Raw genomic sequence first — 22,863 nt, 5'->3', positions numbered from 1 at the left:
ATCTGCAACCGATCAACCTAATCTTAAGTTGATTCATTTCAGTTTGTAGGGTAGTAATGTTGGTCTCAGCGGTCCCAACTTTGTCACCCACTTTCCAGAGATCAGTCCTCAGCAGGTTAACCTCTATGGATACCCCTGTAATATGCCCCTCCAAGGGCACTCTTGATCCCTGTATTGCTTCCAAGAGTGTGGTGCAAGATAGTTCCTCCTGTCGCTCCGGTGAAGGCACTGTCATGGAGGAGTGTTCTGTACGAGTGAGTGTGTGGGTGGCTTGACTGAATGTAGTGTACTGTGTAATAGTGTTCCCCTGTTGTTACTACTGAGGCCTGCCTTTAACCATTTTTGAAGGATGAAACTCCACGTTTGCCAGCAGTATTGTGGCCACAGTTCCAACAGGCCCAACCTTGGGAGCCCCCTTGCATGCGTGCAAAGAATTTAAATGCCCAAGTCATGCCCCTGGCATGCAGTCATCCTTATCAGATAGGATTTATATCTGGGGGCACCACCTTCAGTTCATGCAGGCCACAGCTATATACCTCACAGGGGTACCATGGCATCTATCACCCCCAGAGTAGACCAGAATCATCCTGTCTCTCCCTTGTGGAGGTTGGAGGGACTCCCAGTGCACAGTTGCAGTGTGTGTCCAATTTGGAAGTGCTGTCTCCTAGTGATAAGCATCTGTCATACAGGTAACGTCTGTCTCCAGGCCCTGTCTCTGCTGATACATATCTGTGTGCTTCTGTCAAGCGATATTCGCTCCCAAACAGCTTCAACTGACCAATAGCACCCTCTCAAAGGCCTGGATGCCCCTTACCATCCTCCGTCTCCATGTAGCCCTCCAGCACCCGAGATGACAATCTTGGTGAGGCTGCGTACTGTCCACAAAGGGCCCATCGCAGCAGAGGCGCCATAGCCAACACAGTCTGCTTGCTCAGGTCCTGGTCAGTGGGCGTCAATGACTCAATCTGGGCCAGAAATGCCTCCGCAATCAGCTGCCTCAAATACTTCCGAGAGACCGCTCCTCACTTTTAGGCCGCCTGGGCCCCGACCCCATTAGTGAGGGCAGGGCTACCCTCAAGAGCATATGAGCCTGTTCTGCATGTGTAGGGCACGCAGTGCCGGTAAGCTGCCCAGCAGCAGAAGTTCAGTCTGGTCCCGATCTCTTTGGGGCCGGACAGCTCACCTTCTAGGCCATGATCGCTGGGCTTCCTGCAGGCAGTGGGTGGCAGCCCCGATAGGTCGTGTTCCACCCGTAGCTTCTCCCAGCCTCATGTCACTTCTCCTGATGCCAGCTGCCGAAGTCTGTTCTCCTCCAAGGGGATGGATCACTTTTCAGAGCCCCTGTTTTACGCAACTCGGGTCACTGAGCTGTCAGTCTGCAGCGAGCGAGACTCGGTGGAGCAGCAAAGCTGCGTGCTCTGTAGGCTGGGGCTTGAGCAAGCCCCAGATGACTCTCCGGGCGGGTGGGGATTCAATCAAGGGTAAGGCTGCAAACAGTTGTGATCCGGATAGCAATGTGGATGTAATATCGTATGTACATTTCATGTAATAAGTTTCTTTGTGAATTTCTTTCTATTTGTGTTTACTGTAAAAAAAACTTGTGATTGGAACGTTGACAGAGTCGGCAATCATTGAAGTTCCAGAGCACTGATGGGTGACATTTGCTAACAGACGCTGGACTTGGATGCTTGCTGGTGCGTCCGTGGGTCCGCTGCATTAAAGGGACTTTGGAATCACTCAGCTCTTGTTTCCTAGTCATATTTCTGGGAAATGTCATTCTGGAACTACGATTAACTGCCCTCAGCCTGCCCTCCGCTTTCCTATAGTGGGTCAGGATATTGAAGGTTTTTTAGAAAGCGAGGAGCCAGAGCTCCTCAAGGGCATGTCATAGTGCCCATCTTGGCTAGCCACATCCTCCCAAAAATCACACATCACTGGTATTGCACACCTGCCTGAGTCCACTTGTGACCTCAGACTAGATACCTTGACTGCTGGCAGGCCTGTCATTCTCCGGGGCTCCTAGTGCATCTATTATGACAATGTCCCATATTGATACCCTATTGGGGAAGAGTACTTAGTGATTTGAACGAAATGTTTTTCATGGATACCCCCTCTTTTCCAGTCTACACTATTTCAAGCCTACCCAAAACTCTTAGGTTTTCACTGCATACGTATTAGGGAAGGGCAATAGCCTTGGCTTTATGTGCAGCTAAACAAGCTGTGCTAGCGCTGTGGGGTACAGAGGTGACATCGCCTATGAGACCTGATGGGGATGGAAAGAATATCAGTGATGCTGGAGATGAGGGAAGAAACCCTTGGGAAAACCTGGTGACAGTCCCTAAAGCGTTGCGTACAAGAGTATATACAGAACTAACCTGCTCTAAGTTTCTTGCAGGTTCTCCGACTTAGAACCACACTTGCAAAAGACTAGAGTTGTACAGAGTACACCTCGCCTGGCAGTGGGTCTGTGGATTATCTGTGAAGCACTTGGTTGGATTCCCTCTGAAGTGGGTGTGGATGGTTCAGATGAGTATGGTTATGTATGGATGATGTGGGTGCGTTCCTTGGGGCAAGGGAGGATGGCGGTGACACATAGTTGGGAGAAGGGGTTGTTTTTCCTGTATTTTGGTATTTTGTTCCTGTTTGTAATCTGCTACACTTTGACCACTGGCCTTTGGATGTAAGTGGTTTGTAACACAATAAACAGATTTCAACCGAAAACTGCACTCACAGGCTGCAATGCCAGGCTTGAGACAGGTTGTAATGGGCTACTTAAGTGGGGACTACTTCTGGCACAATAAGTGCTGCATTTGCGCTAGTAGCATTTAATGTACTAGCCCTGGGCATATGGTATACAAATTTGCTAGGGACTTAAAAATAAATTAAATACGCCAATTGAGTGTAAGCCAATTTTACAATTTTTACAGGAGTGAGCACAAACACTTTAGCACAAGTTAGGAGTGGTAAAGTGTGCAGGGTCCTAGAGCCAATAAAAATAAATTCGGTAAAACAGGAGGAGTGAAGGCAAAATGTTTGGGGGAAAACCACACCAAAGATGTCAGGTCTAACACCCTAATTATGACTGGCCACTTAATATAAATTAGAGTGGGAACATTAGTTTACAGCACCATATCAATTATAAGCTATGTGGAAACACACCAGATCTATTTAATTTCACCCGAGATATGAGCTGCAGAAAGCAGCTAAAATATCCAGGTGAAGTCTGTGGCAGAATGAGCTGTTACTTTGGGAATCAGATCTGGAATTACTGATTCCCCTAGTAATTCCCCCTTTCGTAATGGACCCCCCCCCCCTTAGAACTGGATTTATCCCAATATTCCATTATCCCCTTTATTAGTAACTCCACGGGTAGGAGAATACTGGCCCATTTACCTCACCACTCCTAATAGCGGGTATTACAAGTATCTCTTTCTCCTTGAGTATGGACTTGTACGGTGTGGTTGGGGTCAATGGCTACTCATCAGTGACTATTACAATGTGGTATGTGCCAGTTTACTAGTGTCCACTCCATTAACTACAAATAAACCAGAATACTGGTGCTCACACAGCTGCTTGTTCAAACAAGCACGTTCTTGCCTCAGATGCCCACAACTCCTACACTGGCTTCCAGGGAAGCCTGCATTTGGTAGTTAAAATGGTATATTTCACTTGCTAAGATTTCCACTCAATGAGACCCATATGTCTTCAAAACCACAAGAAATTCTACAGCTATTGTTGTTTAGAGGTTTATGCTTAACAAACTCACATCTTCTTAGGGCTCAAAGATTTAAGGCCTGATTTAGAGTCAGGTGGAGGGGTTACTCTGTTACAACAGTGATGGATATCCCGTCCACCAAAATATAAATCCATTATATCCCATGGGATTTACATTTTGGGGGACGAGATACCCGTCACAATTGTGACAAAGTAACCCCACCGCCAAACTCTAAATCAGGCCCTTAGACTTGAATTTAAGGAGGCAAGGTGTCTTGCTGTTGAAGCAGATTTCATTGGAACGATTTTTCACTTTCCTTGAGACAATGTTTAAATATTTTTCTCCCAGATTACAGCCTTCATGTCCTCCTCTTTTAGTACAAGCTTAATTGCTATATAATTCGCACATGCCTAGAAATTGGTAAGTTTGTTGAGAGCTCCTTGTAACTGCTTTCGTTCACTCACCCTGTAAAACATCATAACCTGTGATATGTGAATGGATAAGTCACAAAATCAGTCTCAACCAAACAAAAATAGACAGCTTTCAACATTGACCACTGCTGAGCAACTAACTGCTATGCACCCTATCTCAAATGTCTTCCAAAACCAGTACCTATGATCAAAGAGGAAATATGCATTTTACCTTCATTGTCTGAATATTGTTATAGGAAGCACACTCCAGTTATAGGAAGCTTAAATATAAAATTCCATCATGACCAGTATTGTAGCAGATTGTTTAAAACTCTGTACTTGAGAGTCATTCACCACTGGTATGGTATAGTGTGAAATGATATGGCATAAGGGGACCTCTAAAGCACCTATTTCAAACAGGATTGTCTTTAGGCAGTGTTGCCCGAGAAGAATATTTCAGCAGCTCAGATGTCTATTTGCTTGTGCATTTATGGATATTTTTTCCCTATGATTTTGTCAGGTAAGTCATTCCAATATAGGAACTATGATGGCTTAATCTACTGCCTTTTCCCGATGATAGTGTACCAATAGATTTGGATACAAGACTCTGATTTGCTGATCATAGGGCCCTATCTAAGTAGTGGAGAGTGACTTTTTCTTTCAGTTACTGGGGGGAATTGCATGCTTATATTTAAACAGCAGACAAAGACATTTAGGCCTAAATTTGGTCTCTGTGGCTAGCTAGTGAAGGGTTCAGCTATCAGCTGACACTTGCTTCCTCCTTGTGTAGCCGGATGCTAGACCTCACACAGATCTAGGCTTTCAGTAGGAGAGTGCGGAAAAGACCCCTCCTGCTCCCCTCTTTACCGATAGAGATTGCTGGTGATCCTTCCCTGCTCCTTCCGCCATGTCATGAGAACCTGAAAAAAAAAAAAAGAACTACAGCAGATTAGATGAAGGGCTGCATGCGGAAGAACCACCACCAACAATAAAAAACATCTTTTCCTTTTAGGAAAGAATGGGTGGAGTCACAAGGCAGTAAAAGCAGGTGGACCAGGAAGATGGCATGCAGTTGAATCCTGGAAGCGACTTTCAAGGGAAGCATGCCAAAGGAGCACACCAGGAGAGCGCCAGCAGAGGAGAACAACCAGAGTACCCCGAGGATGTGTATCGCAACCCTGGGGGGTTTGGTGAGAGGCCTGGAAAAGCCAAGTCCACTGAGGACCCCCTGAAGACCAGGTATGAGGGCTACTGGTTGCCGCCAGAGCAGTGCTTAATTTGTGCTTGTGGTTTCCGGTGCGGGGCACCAGCACTTATTTCTGAGGGCCGGCACTTATTTTTCTGCCTCAAGCATTTACTGCAAGCAAAAGACACATACGGGAAAGACGGAGGAAGAGAGAAATGAAAAAAACTTCACAATGGGAGAAAGCAGAAAGCTGCAAGAGTGAGCTGAAGGGGCAGGGAGTGGCTGTAAATGGATTGAAGAGGCCCGAGATGGCTTCCGGATTATGCTGCCTCAGTATTCCGTGTTCACACATTTAATTGCAGCAGCCGCATGTTTAAGAGGAGGGCTTTGGGCACTGGAACACTTTTATTTACAAATTAAGCACTGCGCCAGAGGGCGTGCAGAAGTTAGCTACAACTCTTGAGAGTTGTGGCAGTATGGTGAGCTATCCCAGAAGTGGTAACACCTGAGAAAGGGAGATGAATTGGGATGTTTGTTCGGGTAATTACCTTTTGAGTTAAGGGCCATAGTGGGCTACGCTAAGCTCTGTTTTTTCTATTGACTATCTCACCACTAACCTGAAGCACTTGACCAGGGGCAGTATTGAGGAGGCCCTCTAGTGGGTTATACCTCGACCTTGTTATGTTTCGCTTCAACGGAAAAGGGGATTCATAAAGAGAGATACCTTCATGGGATAACTCTCAAAACTGCAAGGAAACACACTTATTTGCATATTTTAATTTGATTAGTTTTGAAAGTACAATTTGGGTAAAAGGCCTTCTTGGGGAAAAGGGGGTGGTGGGATGGGGGAGCGACATGTTCCTTAAAAGCCTGGGTGTTTTGGTGAAGGAAGAACCAAATAACTTTGGGACCAGTATAGTTACCTCTGCTTCTCCCCTTCTCTTGAGGACATTAGCGGTGGCAACCACCTCCTGAGACCTGGGAAAGCAAAAGGAAAAGAGAACAGCATTAACAACTGCTACTTGGCAGGGAGAATGACCATCATCATGCTAAATTAAATCATCCTATGAAATTCCTACCAGTAGTCTGTTCTGTTTATACATCCTACCAACTAATATAAAAATTTGCAAACTAAATAGGCCTCCAGAGCCATACTTCTGCCCGTCCTTCCTATGGAGAGCTAGAGTGGTTTTCAAAGCCATTAGGTATAGAGTGTTCCCAAAAACAATGTCTAAAGTTAACAACTGTACTGATTAGAATTAGTACAGTTGAAGGGCAAAAGGCATAAGCTGGATACTCTTCCTCAATAAGACAGATGGAAAATGACTTTTGTTTATTGTGTGCTCAACTTTGAAAGTATATAGGGTGTCTTCTAGTTAAGCCCCTTTGTTTACCTTAGTTTTTGATAGGGTGACATGGTTGAAGAGGGTCAGAATCAATGATGACAGATCGACATTCAGGAGTCTGGTCGTACCAGAAAGATTATGATTTCTGTTTGACTCACGCTAAAATGGATTAAGTTGTCTCTTCAGGTCCTCTTCTTTCAATAAGCTGCTCAGAGAGAAGCTCTCTCCAGAGCCACCTTCAAGTGTGATGGAACTTTGTCTGTTGAACAGTAAGAAGGGTGTTTAACACCAGGAGCTGATACACACAAATCTTCACTAAACTTTCCTGAATCAACTTCTAGCAGCCACACTTTCCTCAATCAAGTGAGACAGATAACTGTCAACTCTTGATAATAGTTGAATAGTGAAAGACATGCAGCCTCCTCAATGGTTCCCTGTGATAGGGAGGTACCCTTAGTTCTCTAAGTCAAATTATATTCCCGAAATGTCTTAATTCTACTGTCATTACCATGAGAACAATGGATGTTTTGTGCTCTCCATTATTGCATTTAGATTCAAAGCACCAGCCACTGCCCTCCCATAAACCCCCAATGAGGGCCAAAGGACAAAAGAGACTATGTACTTGGACAATCAGAGTTGCTTGTGGCCTTCTAATATAAGCATAAGAAGACATATTTAATGTTAAAACGCCACGTTTCATTTACACAGCCTTAGTGTTTTGTCCTTCTGCCTGCTGTCTGTGATCTTTGACTAGAACACTCGTTTCTGGTTTCCCATACTTCCTTACAAGTTATTTCCTTCAGTCAGTGCTTAGTCTTTAAAAAATAAATGCCAAAGCTCTGCTCAGAAGTCTTCAGCCGGTGCAATTAAATGTCAGGATGCCCAATACCCAGGCTGTGATTTCTTCAATCCACCTGATGCCTCTTTAATCTACTGCTAGACTCACCCTACTCCTTTAGCTCACTCTTGAAGGTTCCTGCTATTTCCCATTGTGACTGTGTTTTCATCTTTTTCGTCCTCCTTCGTTTTTTTCCCTTCTCTTGTTCTCAGTACATTTCTAATGCAGAAAAATAAGTGCCAGTGCCCCCCACCCGCAACACCCCACTCAATTTAAGGACTGCCTTTACTTTATGACTCTAGATAGGACTCAAGATTAATTCTCAATTAATTCAAGATTGATTCTTTAACTCAATTCATGAACTTCAAAGGTGGGCGAGAGATGCCTCCTTTGAAGATTCTCAAAGCTGTGTGGAGTTTCAAGAATTTCGATACTACTCCCCCCTCCACTGCTTTAAAAACTGTTCAGCAGTCTCATTCCCTAACTCCTCTTTTCTTATGCTGGCTTTAAGCATTAGCAGAGGGTATCTCTTTCACTTCTTTTTAGGGTCATGACAAGATCTATGAAATCCTGTCATATTCTTCTGCATGATAGACCCTGTTCCCAGGCCGGGGAACCAATTAATGAGTGTTTGTTTGTGAGAAATACGGAGAAATGCTGAGCAGGACCGAAAACATAGCACTTGCTCAGCATTTCAGTAAGCCTACAGTGGAGAACCTACTCTAAATCAGATCTTTAGAGATAAAGACGTATGTGCAATCAGTATACTTGCAGACTGCAAAAAAAGCTAGTTCATATATTTTGTGCCCTTTTAGGCCTTTGCAATCTTCTCTGGTGTGTCACACCCTTAATTTCTTTACCGGAAAGGCCAGGTGGGCAAAACCATATAATGACCGTTTATCTCCCGCTGGATATATTAGCATGCCTGTTTTAAGTTGTTTTACCAGAGACGACTTGCAGGCTCTTAATAACCAAAAAGTTTTGACTCCTTAAAAATGCTACACAAATTATCTGACATATGAAGGACCTCAATTCCTCCTGGTCTGTGTCTGTATAATGTCTGTTTTCTGAATGCTAAAAGATGTTTTGTTTCTGGTTTGGTTTTGAAATTGGGCTTGACTGGTGTATTTTATTTTTGGTTGCATGAGGGCATTACCATATTCTTAAGTCATAATGTCCCTGAAATAAATCATTTAACTGTAATTGCAACATTGGAGAGGGGCTTTGCAGTTATTTTCCAATATGGCCACCAAAATATTAAAATTGAAGCTTTTGCTCCTTCTGCACTGAAGGTAGGGTGACCACCTGAAATGTATGGAAATTCTGGACAGGACTGTAAAAAATTCAGGACAAAGGGTCAAAATTCAGGACACAAATTCAAGAACAAACGTCAGTTTTACAGACACACGCGAGGGAGGCCATGCCTCACTATGTTGTCAGTGAATTTATTTACTTTTTAACATAGCACTATTTATTCACTGTGGTCTTTTTGTGATTGCCTCCTGGTATGCTACATTCAGGTGTCACATTACGTCCTTGTTCAGTAATAAATTAATGCCCTTCAGTACTGTGGCAAGGCCATCACCCCAACCCAAATCTACCCAATCTTTCTTGCGGAGAAAGTAACAGCAAATTTTTAATAATGTTTATGAACATTTTAAAACCCCTGGCAAACAGTTTGGGAAACATTAAGGTAATTAACCTTATGTAAGTTTAAACACATTGAACAAAAACATCCGGCTTACCCCAACCACCCATGGACTTTCAATCTAAAAAATAAATAAAGAGGCAGGACAGATAATGTGGTCGACAGTCTCACACCTAAGGTCAGGATGTGAGGTAGCCACAACATGTCTGTAGTCTCATGTTACTAGAGTGTATGCCTGGGACTCTACATTTATCTCACAAGTCTACTCTGCACTCTGACACTGCACCACTCTGCATTACTGCACTCTCTGCCACTCTATTGTATGCCACTCCACTCCACTGCACTCTATGCTACACTACCCCATGCTACTCTATGCAACTGCACTCTGTGGCAATACACTCTAAACTACTGCACTTTACACCACTGCCCTCTGCTCTGCACCACTGTACTCTACGCCACTGCTCGCTGTGCCACTCTACTCCACTCTACATCACTGCACTGATTCTACTCTGCAACATTGCACTCTCCGCCACTGTACTGTACACCAATCTACTCTGTACTACTGCACTCAATGCCACTGCACTCTATGCTACTCTTCTCTGCTTCACTCCACTCTACGCGACTGCACTCTACAGCACTATACTCTACGCCAATGCACTCTAAAAACTGCACTGTACCCTGCACCACTGGGCTCTACGCCACTGCTCCTATGCTGCTCTACTCCACTCCACACCACTATGCCATTAACTTTTAGGGATGAACAGCAGCCACTGTGATGTATAATATGGCTAAAACACAATGGCAAAGCCAATAACACTATCGCAGACGAGACCTATTGGCTTTGCCAGTGTTTGTTAGTACTATGAGGCATCGAGGCCCCTGGAAGAACTGTGAATGTGTAAGTCCTTTTTTTAAACATGCATTCTATGCTTCGTCAGGGATAGTAAGCGCTATATAAATACAATTACATCATAATATAAGCTGCTACAAAATGCGCAAATACATTTTGGTTAAATATTAAAAAGTGCTTCTCAAATACAGATTTGAATAATATACAGTTTATACCTAGTACTAACTTTTTTTATAACACTTCATTAAAAGCACACACTCCACAGCTCACCTTGGAACACCCTTAAGGTACCTCTCTAAAAGAAAAAATCTTTGTCATCAAAAAGCTTTAAGTGACTCCTTTGTTTAAAGTCAGTACAGGTTTTCAAGCCCCTTTACATTTGCAGATTTACCAGTTTGCACATTTGCATTTCTTTAGGGGAGACACCCTGGCAAGAAGGCCTTTACTTATCTGTCTACCCCTCCCTCCGAGCACAGGAGACTCCCTGCCTTTCAATCCAGCTGGGAAAACTAATCTACCCGTAATTTCACCCTGCCTTCGGTGTCCTTTTGGTGAAAGGCTAAACTTACGGACAAATGCCGTCCGTTAAGGCTTTCATTACGGACAACGGACGGCAGGGCAAAATTACGGGCAGTCCGTGAAATTTACAGACGGGTGGTCACCCTAACTGAAGGTGGACACCTGAATGTTTTAAGACAAAGCTATTCGAGATGAAAGAGGCACCTCCAAACTACGTCAGAAAGGTGATAGATGAGCCATAATTAATTTAAAGATTGATTAAGTTAACACTCTATGCCTGAGCCTGTCTGACAATCAGATTAGGCATTTGCAAGTAGTTCAGAAGGCCGCTACTCATTTGATCCCTGGACATAAAAAAACGGTCCAGTCTCTTTTGTACTGAGAGCCTTTCATTAGCTTCCAGGGCAGAAACAAACTGAACGCATGGACCAGTGTCCGACTTCAATGGTTTGTATAATCTGTCGTCAGCCTCTAAATGAGCAACTGATTCAACTTAATATTCATGTGGTCTCCAGGGTGTGCCCTTGGAATTTCGAGGTAGGACTCCTAAGGGCACTAAATATGGTGTGTAGGAAGCTGGCCTGGTGTGTGGTGAGCACCTATGGTGTTATCACCTTATACTAGGTCCAGGTATCCCCTATTAGTGAGGTGTAGACTACATCTAGGAAGCCAGGGCTCACTATAGGTAGCTGTGGATGAACAACCAAGACTTATCTAGGAAACATGCAAAGCTTATGCAATACCACTACAGCCACACAGCACTTACACATGTGAAAGAATCACACAATGTTACAAAAATAAAGGCACTTTATTGTAGTAACATGAATACTAAAATACTGTATAGACAATACTCTACTAGGAGGTGACTAAACACACTATTATATATACATTAGAAGTCAGTGACTAGCACAGAAAGCAAAAGCAAATAATAAAAACAATAGAAAGTAGTGAAAGCCCTAGGGGGAGACCAAACCATGTACTAAGTAAGTGAAATGTGAAAGGCAGTCCCTTACCCAAGCAAGAGGAATCAGTAGAGGGGAGCTGGAGGAACTAGGAAACCCAAAAGGTAAGTACCAGGGTGTCCCCCAGCGACGAGGAGAGAGGAGGTAAGTACCTGCTTTTCCCCAAACCCACAGGTGAACTTTGAAAAAGGACTGTGCAAGTCCCAGACAAGATTGGAAGAAACCAAAGGTGGATCCTGACAAAAGAGGACCTGCAAAGGAAAGGGACCAAGTCCAGTTTGAGTTGGAGTGTCCGCCACTACCCACCCTTCTGGGGATACAGGACCAGGTCGATGGTGGATAAAGAAAGTCAGCAGTGCAGTACAGGAACAGAAAAGGAGTCCCAGAAATGATGCAAGTGATGTCCCACTTCGGCAGTTGTGTTGCAGTCAGTCAGTGGTGCTGGAAACCCACCAACAAGCCTTGGCAAATGCAAGAGTAGGAGATGAAGGTTTTGCAAAACTGAAGAGGACCAGCAAAGCCCAGGGTAGATGACCCAAGGAGGGGAGTCCGAGGTGACACTGGACAGCTTGGAGAGTCACAAAAAGAGGAGGCAGCCCCCCAAGTGACCCACAGGTAGCAGGCCCAGGAGTCTAAGTGAGGCCCACTCAGCTGGAGAGAAGTCCCAAGTCGCTGGAGCAGCAGGCAGGAGACTGTGCTTTGCAGAGAAGAGTGCTGTAGGATGGGGCTATATGGAGCCAGAAGAGCCCTTGGAGGAGGAGCAAGCAGGCCTTGGTAGCTGCAAGAGTTGTGGTGCACAGGGGTACTGTCCTGCAAGGAGAGGCAAGGACTTATTGTCTCCCAAGTTGGATAGCTGGTAGAGAAGACCAAGGGAACCGCTCCAGATCACCACCTGTGATGAGGGATCGAAGCAGTTCCAGAGGAGAGAGGATCCACGCAGCGGGTCGTTGTTGCAGTGACTCCTTCACTCCCACTCCAAAGGAGATTCCTTCTTGCTTCTTGTGCAGGCTGAAAACTCGTTGCCCTCAGAGGATGCACAGCCAGACATGTTGCAGTTGCTGGAAGGAGCCGGAGAAACAATGTTACAAAGCAGAGTCGTCGCTTGAGTTGCAGATTGTCGCTTCCTGGAGGGTCCAGTTGCAGTCCTGGTGGCCAGAAGATGACGTAAAGGATACAGAGGAGTCTTGCTGGAATCTTGTACATCGAATCTGAAGACCCACCAGGGAAGGAGACCCTAAATAGCCAAGGAAGGAGAATGGTCACCTAGCAGGGTGACCACCTATCAGGAGGAGGCTGTGACATCACCTGCCTGGCCTGGACACTCAGATGCTCCCAGGGCCTATGCCCACCTTGGATTCAAGATGGCAGAATCAAGTGGCCACCTGCAGGAGCTCTGGGCACTACACTTGAGGTGGTGATGGACAGGGGAGTGGGCACTCCCCTTTCCATTGTCCAGTTTAATGCCAGAGCAGGGACTGGGGTCCCTGAACTGGTGCAAACCGGTTTATGCCCTTCAAAGCACCCCTCCCAAGCCATGTAACACCTATTTCCAAAGGGAGAGGGTGTTGCCTCCCTCTCCCAAAGCAAATCCTTTGTTCTGCCTTTCTCTGCTTGAGCTGGTCAAGCTGCAGAAGGGCAGAAACCTGTCTGAGGGGGGGCAGCAGCGCAGACTGGCTGGAAAACCCCAGGAGACTGGTAGGAGCAAAGCTGGGAATCCTCTAATGAGCCCCAGAGTGCATGGGATCATTCAACCATTACTAGCAACAGACTTGGGGTATGATTCCGACATGTTTGATACCAAACATGCCCAGGTTCAGAGTTCCCATAATGTAGCTGGACATAGGTAGTGATTGTGTCCAGTACATGGGTAAAACGGCTTCCCCACAATTACGAAGTCCAGGGAAATGGAGCTGGAGTTTTTAGGGGCATCTCTGCTCATGCAGGGGTGCCCTCACACACAGGTACCTGCACCCTGCCCTTTGGGCTAGGAGGGCCTGCCATAGGGGTGACTTACAGTACCTAGTGCAGTGACCTGTGGTGAAAGGGTGCATGCACCTTTTCACACAGGCTGCAATGGCAGGCCTAGAGACATATTTTGCATGGGCTCCCATGGGTGATACAATACATGCTGCAGCCCATGGTGAACCCTTGGTGCCCCAAAGCCCTGGGTACCTAAGTACCATATACTAGGGACTTATATGGGGGGCACCAGTATGCCAATTGTGGGGTGTGCTAAGTCCTAAGCAACCAAATTTAGAGGGAAAGAGCACAGTCACTGGGGTCCTGGTTAGCAGGATCCCAGTGAACACAGTCAAAACACACTGACAGCAGGCAATATGTGGGGGTAACCATGCCAAAAAGAGGGTACTTTCTTACATCGTGGACAAAACATCTAACGGTAAATAAGTATAGATGTTCTGTACCGGACTCCATAGATGTGTACCTTTACTATATATATATATATATATATATATATATATATATATATATATATATCTTCAAGTTGCATGGAAGTGGAGTTAAGAATAGTAAACATTAGAATAGTACATACTCTATTTGCACTAACCTTTCCATATTTTGTCCCTTGGTATTTTATCCATCATATTAGTGTGCCACAATATTCTTAGCCTTGATATTCAGTAGTACAATCCTCCACAGGAGGCCATGGAATCTTAGTTATCGCCACACCAGGAGCCATAGATTTCAGATGTTCACAATCCAGACCCCTATTCCTGGGAATAAACTAACATTTCTACTTTTCCTTGATTCTGTTAGTTGAAGCTCTCAAAACTTTTCTCTTTTGGTATTTCGAATTGTGAGTCTGACGCAGGTTTCTCATCTTTATTAATAAGCGTGATGGAGTTAGTAATGCCTTGATTTGCCAGCTGTGTGGATTGATTGAATAAACAATTAAACAAAAGAAATAAACTGATGAATATTTTTGTCTGGTAATCATAAGCACAGAGGATCATGTAGAAGCTGAAGATTATCAGCAAATGGTGGATTTCTGAAGACATGGCATGTCACAGGCTCTCTGGGCAGCTGGGATCTCCAAAGGTACCTATTGCATGATTATTGAGGGAATTATAGAAAACCAGAGCCTCATTTACAAGAGGCCTGCACTACTGGAGCATCACTTTTTATGATGCTCCGGTGGTGCAGGTCTCTCAATCACAACTATGAAGTGACGCAAAGCCACCCTGTGTGGCTTTGCATGGTCTCATAGATATGGAGTAAGGAAAGGCAGCACAAATTGCCTCGTTGCCTTACTCTGCATCAAGGGAGCATTCCATAGGTATTGTGGTGAGTTTTCCCATGCACCGCTCGTGGGTTTTGACACATTCTCAGATTTACAAGGATCTGTAAACCTTAGAATACGTCAAAACTGTGCGCCTCCCTAGGGGAGGTGTAACGAGGAGAAATTACTTTATTTCTCCTCGTGTTTTCTTCTTTTTATGTGTGCTGCTTGCTGCAGCACACATAGAAATAGGAAAACACCTCCAAAAATTATTTTGCGCAGGAAGATGTCCCTTCCTGCACAAAAACAATCATGCCAACAAGTCAGACACCCTTCCACCATGGTGCAATGGTGCCTGCATTGGCACTAGGCACCAATTTGTGCGCAGGTAGAAGGGACCGGAATGCGCTGTGTTTCATTAACACGCATATTCCTGCCCTTTCCTTTTGACCCAGGGCAACACAGCAAAGAGCATTGCTGCGCTGCCCTGCGGCAGAAACTCCTAAATGAGGCACACAGTTGGGAACCTTGTGGTCAAAGTCCATCATTGCTCTAGAAAAGAATGATGAATGCTGTAAAAGGACTGAGACATGCCCGCTGCAGCTATTACTTTTGGGTGCATATGTTTGGCCAGAAGTTTGACAAGGCAGACAAACAGGATATAGGCATGAAAACAAGTTACCTTTCTGGTGAATATGATACACCTACGTGCTCCCCGATCATTACCTCTGTATCTTCTTGTGAGACCTGCCTGAGGTAAAATAGGAAATCTAAATCAGGACTAATAATTTCTTAGCAATATTTTGGATACACAGTAATCTTACTGGGAAGCGAGAAGTGTACACGTTGGTCTCAAAAGAAGTAGGAATTATTATTTAAGACTATGGGGGCTTTAACTAACAGGGTCTATAACTACAAAATTAAGCACAATATTAAAAGCAGTACCAGGCTTAACACAGATTGCAAACAGAGACTTACATGTTGATGAAAACAGAGACTGAAATGGTGAAGAAAACAAAACGGACTGCTGATACCCTTTGTTGGGTGTACTTTATAAGAATGCACATAGAATGTGATTTATAAGAATGCATAAATAAATAAACTCTAAAGATGTACAGTAATGGACTCAGGCAGCTAGAATGGAATGTCAGAACTCTCTGATAGTAAAGCAGCAACATTACTTACGTGCCGGACATGACATTAAATATATCACCCAGAGGATTCACAGGGGAAACATATATGTTCTGCAACATCAATGAATCTTTACACTGTGACAATTTACAAAGGCAAATGTGTCATAATAGAAAAGAACAGAGGCGAACATATTGTTTACCTGGATGTTATGATGGCTCATTGTGAAATAGATAGACAACCGCAAGTGCAATTAGCATTAATGCAGTGATATGCAACAACATTATGAACAGGTGCAGCACAAAGGGTGGGACTGAATAGAGCTATGTCGTGCACATGTGCATGCATATTCAAAACCTTTTCAAAGAGGATGGCACTTGTGTGCTTGTCTAGAACATAGTTACTCAGGATGTGGCTGGGCTGCTACAAAAAACAATGACCTAACGTTCTGTCTAGTAAAGCCAGCGTGGTATACTCTGTCAAAACCATACCGCGCAAGCATAATGCATTGGGATCCCAGCAAGTGTGTTTCTTGATTTATCAAGATGGAGGGAGAGGAGCAGCGGACCCTGCTGAGGATGGCTGAATGCTTAATCTTGTCCAGCAGGCCATTGACGTTCCATGAAATTAAGATAAGGACGCCCTGGAGGGCGGTGGGAGTCAGTGGATGGGGCATCAGGGATCTTTAGTCATTGTATGTGTCCTAAACCAAGGGGCCCTGGGCCAGGTGGTTACAAGGGCGAAGCGAGCGGCAGGAGTAGTAGCAGTGGACCAGTGTGATTACCTGCGAAAAAAGAGGTTTAGAATGCATAGAACTACAAACATGAATGAAACTTGTATCAGACAATCCTCCTGTTTGCCCCAATTCCCCCTTACCACATACTTCCCCTTGAGAAGCATCTGTCGCCCAAACCATATACCCAACCCCACAACACTTTATCCACGATGTGAATGGAGTGGAGGACCCCTCCACTCCATCGGATTCATGCAATACCGTATCCGCCCCTCCACAGGTGGTCAGCCAACAATCCCCAGTTCTCTCGGATGTAGAGTTTCGCTGTCAGGCAACTCCCCACAAGCCACGAGGTCAGAGGGGTTTGGCTTAGCTTCTCCTCTACGGGCACCACTGGGGGAAGACCACCAGTATCATGAGCAGGTATGTCCAGTCTCTAGGATGCTGAAGGCTGCATCGAGCCAAGGTTTAGGGATGAGGAGGCACTTCGGTGCTTCCTCTGGCGCGACCTGGTACGACCTCTCTTGCGGTTCAGGGGAGGGGCCTTTGACAGGTGCTGATGCTGATCCCAGCTGGGGGGGACATTGCCTGCGGAGCTGGAACTCCTCGGTAAGCCACTCCCAATCAGACTCCGGGGTGAAGAAAGATTTGCCAGTCATGAGCCCTTTGAGTTGTACAGGGAACAGAAGCATGTAGGACATGTGCATTGCTCTGAGTTTTTGTTTGACTATTTCATATGAGCTGCATTTGTCCTGGACTTCATAGGTTTAATCTGGGAAGATAAGTATTTTGTCATTCTTATGGCAGATTGTGCTCTCGGATTGCTGAGGATGCTATCATGTCATAGTTGGACTTTTGTTCCTAGGCGGGACTGCTGGTTTAGTGATGACAGCACTTTTTTTTGTAGGCGACTAGGCCAATCCTACCACAAGTCGCAACTGTTGGCCTAACCTTCCTGGCTCACAAGCACCAAAATCCAAACAGTCAAAGGTGATTTCTGGCAGCCTTTATGCATGGACTCTAGAATGTGACATTTCAGGGGAGTAGTGGCTAAATGGAGCTTACCCTTTTCTCACATGAGCAAAAAGTCTCAGTCACACTCAGCCAGTAAAGGAGATGCAGGAAAGTTTTTAACAGATTTATTAAAAAGACTGCAATCTACTGTAAAATGCATTAGCTGGAATGATTATGATAATGAATGATGCAAGAAGCAGAATTGTAAAGATGAAAGTCATGAATTCAAAGCCCCCACCATCGTGCAATAATATAAAATGTGAAATATCCCTAAAACCCTAGCATGGAGAACCTAATCTCTAACCTGAAGAGAACTAGGTGTGATAAACCTAATCTGCCACTACTATGTCCATGAGAAGCACCCTCCAACCCTTGTTACGTTGGAATGAGATCTCTAGATCAGACTCCGTGGTGACACCAAGACTGGGTCTGCATCAAGGTAATGTGTAGCATAGATGGCTTTGATGGCATCTGGTAGGATTCGCTCTGATAACCTCATCAGTGTGAGATGTATTTATACAAATCTTATAGGACTGCTAACGCAGGTATGTTTCTAAATGATAGATAAGGAGGCATACTTGGGGTGGCAATTATATCAACAATTCCTTCCAAAAATACATTATGTTCCTGTCACACGTAACTGGGAAAGGGACATAATGTAAATACTTATGTCTCACATAACTATGACGCTGATAGTGAAGCCTTTACAGAGTGGCACTGACAACTTGAAATCAAAACATTTCACTAACTATAAACATAGCAGCTACTTTGAAAGAAATAATTAAATAAGTAGGCCAAGATACTAGGTGATGGGGGCACAGCCCTGCAAGCCAGAAGGCTAAGCTAAAATCCTAATTCCCATAAAAAATAAATATGATCCACTACATCCTCCCCATTGCTGGAATAAGGATGACACCACAGTGATGATGCCAGAGAAGGTGTATGAGTCCAAGCTAAAAATCCCTGCCCTAAAAACAAGTTAAAATCTTCTTAAAAACTAGTTAAAACAGCTAAAAACATACAAAGAGATAAAAATTTAGACCTTTACAAGCAGAGCAGGCCATATTTAGTTCAGCATAACTTTTAAACTTTAGAATAAGCCAATGGTCAAATTTGCTAACAATAGTCATGATCTTGAAGAATTTCTCCGAAGTTATCAAAAGGAAGTGCATCCAGGAATGTCTCCACATTCTCAAATGTCAGATCGATGACAGAATTCGTAGATGGATCCACGGAGCAGAAGTGCGCAGCAGCCTCAAGTGCAGGATCACCTGCGAAGGCAGCACCATCTAAAGTGCCTGAAGCAGCTAGATAGTTGACAAGGGGTGGCTCATAAGTGGCCTCGCGAATCAACCTCAGTCTCATGGGACATAACTGTAAATGAACCCTCGTTAGGGACACTAGTGTTTCTCGTTCTACAGGAGGCACTGGCGGAACAGAAAGACACTCAAAGAGGCACCAGGTTCAATGAAAGACCTGTTACACGCAACATAGGATTGGCCTGGAATGACAGTGACCAATCATGCTCCAATTCTTCCAGCAACAGAGCACCAAAAAACTGCACCATGCGATAACGGCACTTCTGGTCTAATGGTAGTAGCTCCATCACTCTGCTTAGCTGAGAAGGCACAACCACTGTGTATCAGGAACAGAATGCAGCAGTATCCCGCCAATCAGTCACTGGAAATCCGCCAAACACACTTGAAAAGAGTGGACGGATAGCTGATGGAATGACACTGAAGACAGTCTGGAAGATGGAAACAAATCCAGACCTAACATCATTAAAGACGTGCACAATCCTTGTAGTGCTCGAGACATTAAATATTCTGGAAACCAGCTCTCCAAAGTGCTTGGGGAAGTTGGTATTTAATGAGGATTATGTCTCAGCTTATGATCTTGCTATCTGGAGAGCATATGTCTCTCTAGCCGATGTCAACACATCTTGTTTTTGGAACAGTAGCGCCTTTAGTCTGCTCAGCTTGTCATAATGTACATTAGTAGTATCAATGTGTAGCCACATTCCTGCTACTCTTATCTCTTGTGTGGGGGGAATAGAAAATGTCCCCAACAAGTTACAATCTTAGAGACTGAAATTGCGTAGGCGATTCCTGGATTCATACTGCAACAGCTCTGTTCCTTCAGGACCACATAGCTTCCATTCAAAAGTATATGAAATGATGGACAAATCAAAGGGACGGGTGTACCCCTTAGAAAACAGGCCAAGTTTGCGACCCCCGCATTGAAAAGGGCATGAAGGGTCACCTGTTTGCAAATCATTGAATGACTAACAGTAGTCTCACATTCTCTCACTCTGAGAAAGACTTCTCTTTCGTTGTTCAGACATTTGTATTCAAAGGGCAACTCCCACTCTTCTTTAATATAGCTATCTCCTAGCCACTAGATTTGCCCGCAGCAAGATGTTTCAAGCATTTTGTGAAATGAAAGGTGGAAACAGACAAATTTATAATGCCATGTATGAGCCATACTGTTGATGGACTTTCTGCAACCATAAAAGGCAGCTTTACTAACTTTTCTAAATGAAGCATGGTGAAACTTGCTTCCCTTTTAGACACTATCTGTTGTTCCCTGGATAAATTATGGATGATGGAACACAGCTGATTTTGTCCATTATGTAGAAGGGACATGTCATTCTGAATGGTTTCAATCGCAGATGACACTATGGCCCTCATTATGACATTGGCGGTAAATCCCATTTATCGCCACACTGACGGCCGCCAACTTACTGCGGCAGCGGCGAATATCCGTTCACCATATTATGACACACACACACCAAACCGACAGAATTCATCCCCAGACACAAATCCACCAGACCACAGGTCAGTGATGGTGGTATCAAAACCCACACCGTTACACCAACAGAACAACGGCCATCACATTATGACCCACGAATCACCACAGCGGACATTCAGCGGTGGTAAACCATTGGCTGTATATACCGACGCACTCACAATGGACACCCACATACAAAACAACACAACATTGGACATTTCAAACAACACACACCTGACACCCATACACACTCCACACCCAAACGCCCTCACCACTATAAAACACACACCCACAGTACCCACAACCCCTTACGAATACAAATCATTGGCACGAGACCAACACCAAGACCACTGACACAACTACGTACACACACCACATACACCCATACATCCCTCATGCACCCCACTTCACACACCCCAACACACCCTTACCAACACACATCAAATAACACCCATGGCACCACAAGGGCACCCCTGTTTCACTGAGAAGGAGTTAAGGGCCATGGTGGAGGAAATTGTCAGGGCAGAGCCACAGCTATTTGGAGCACCGGTGCAGCAGATATCAATAGCCAGGAAGATGGAGCTATGGTGGATAATCGTGGACAGGGTCAATGCCGTGGGACAGCATCTAAGAACAAGGGACGACATCAGGAAGAGGTAGAATGACCTATGGGGTAAGGTACGTTCCATAGCAGCAAGACACCAGCTTGCTATCCAGAGGACTGGCGGTGGACCCCAACCTCCTCCCCGACAACTCACAGCATGGTCGGAGCAAGTCTTGGCAATACTGCATCCTGAGGGCATGGCCGGAGGCGGAGGAGGACTGGACTCTGGTAAGTCAACTCTCTACTAATATCACCCCCCTACCTGCATGCCATCACATATCCTCACTCTCACTCCTAACACTCCACTACTTCCCACACACTCAACCATCACATCTCTTCAATCCCAATGCCAAGTCCTGCATGCTGTACCAATGCATGGACACCCTCACAGCCCTGCATGGACGCTCATCACTAAGGCGTGCACAGCATAGAGAACCAACAATTCCACCATATACCAACATACACATGTAAAAGCTGGCAGAGCAACACCAACCATAGAGGTGAAGCCAGGGATGTACAACATGTCATACACATTAACTATAACACATCATTTATATACCCACAGGTACCCTAGCCAATGTCACCGGAGAGGAGGTGCCAGCACTATCCAGTCCCCCAACTGAAGAGGCCCACAGTGATGACAGTAACTCTGGTCTTCAGGATCTGGACAATCTACCTGGCCCATCAGGGACCACTGGACTGCCGGTTACCCAAGCCCAGTCACAGACTACCACAGAGCCTCTCCCATCAGGAACCAACATCACATCACCCACCCAGCGTCCCCAAACCTCTGTTCCCAGGACTCGTCAATCAGCAGTGTGCCTACCTCTACAGGGATCCCAGGCCACACCTCACACACAAGACAATCAGGGACCTGGGGTCAGTGGGCACACCATTCAGGGGACAGAGGCACAGGCCAACAGGTACACTGGGAGGACCGCTGTGTGCCAGTGGGAGGACAGGACCAGGGAACCGACAATCCAGGAGGTGCTCTCTGAGATCCTGGGAGCCTATCAACATTCTCAGGACACAATTGGCCAAATCCTTGAAAACGTGCAGGAGAACATGTGGCTGCAGGAGGGACAGTACCAGGGGATCAGGGAGGACTTGCAGGCCATTGACAACACCCTGATCTCCATAGCAGAGGTGCTGACAGACATGGCCAACATTATGAGAGAGGCAGTGTCACACCAGCAGGCCCCTGCCACTAGCCAGTCATCTGAACAGACTTCCTCTGCCGCTAGTGGCCAGGAGGCCCCGCCACAGGACTCACAAGCTACCAGCATCCCTCCCCCTGCAGAAGTTGAACCATCCCGCAAATGTTCCCTGCAATCCAGACAGAAGCCAGAGACACTTGCCAAGACCCCCGCTGGGAAATTAGACTCTCCTGATTGTCCCCCTTAATTCTCACTCAGTCACCCTGTCCACCTTGAACTGCTATTGCTCCCCTTCCTACGTTCCCACGGACAATGCACCTGTGCTACAAACAGACTGGAACAATACCCTGGACTTCCCTCAAACATCACCCCATCCCATTGCACATTCCCCTCTATATATTAGCACTACAATCAGAAAACCTTTGATATAAATCTATTTTGAGTATGTCATGTATTTCAAATATGTATTGATTGAAACAGGTACAACCATTGCAAACAAACTGTACATAGAATGAGCATTGAATTAATGACCTGTAGCTGGCTGTTGTGATCACACCAGGAGTATTTGTCAAATCATCAACATCTGCAAAATGAATAGCCAGAAGGAACAGTAAGTGGGCATAGAAGTGGGAAATACCAGCATACCAATGCCACACAGAATACAACCAAAGTTATTGAAATGTAAAATTGCACTGTCTCACCTGTGTATCATCGGAAGTACT

Source organism: Pleurodeles waltl, chromosome 3_1 (assembly GCF_031143425.1).
Source record: "Pleurodeles waltl isolate 20211129_DDA chromosome 3_1, aPleWal1.hap1.20221129, whole genome shotgun sequence".
Classification (NCBI taxonomy): Eukaryota; Metazoa; Chordata; class Amphibia; order Caudata; family Salamandridae; genus Pleurodeles; species Pleurodeles waltl.
This window is presented reverse-complemented; position numbering follows the sequence as displayed.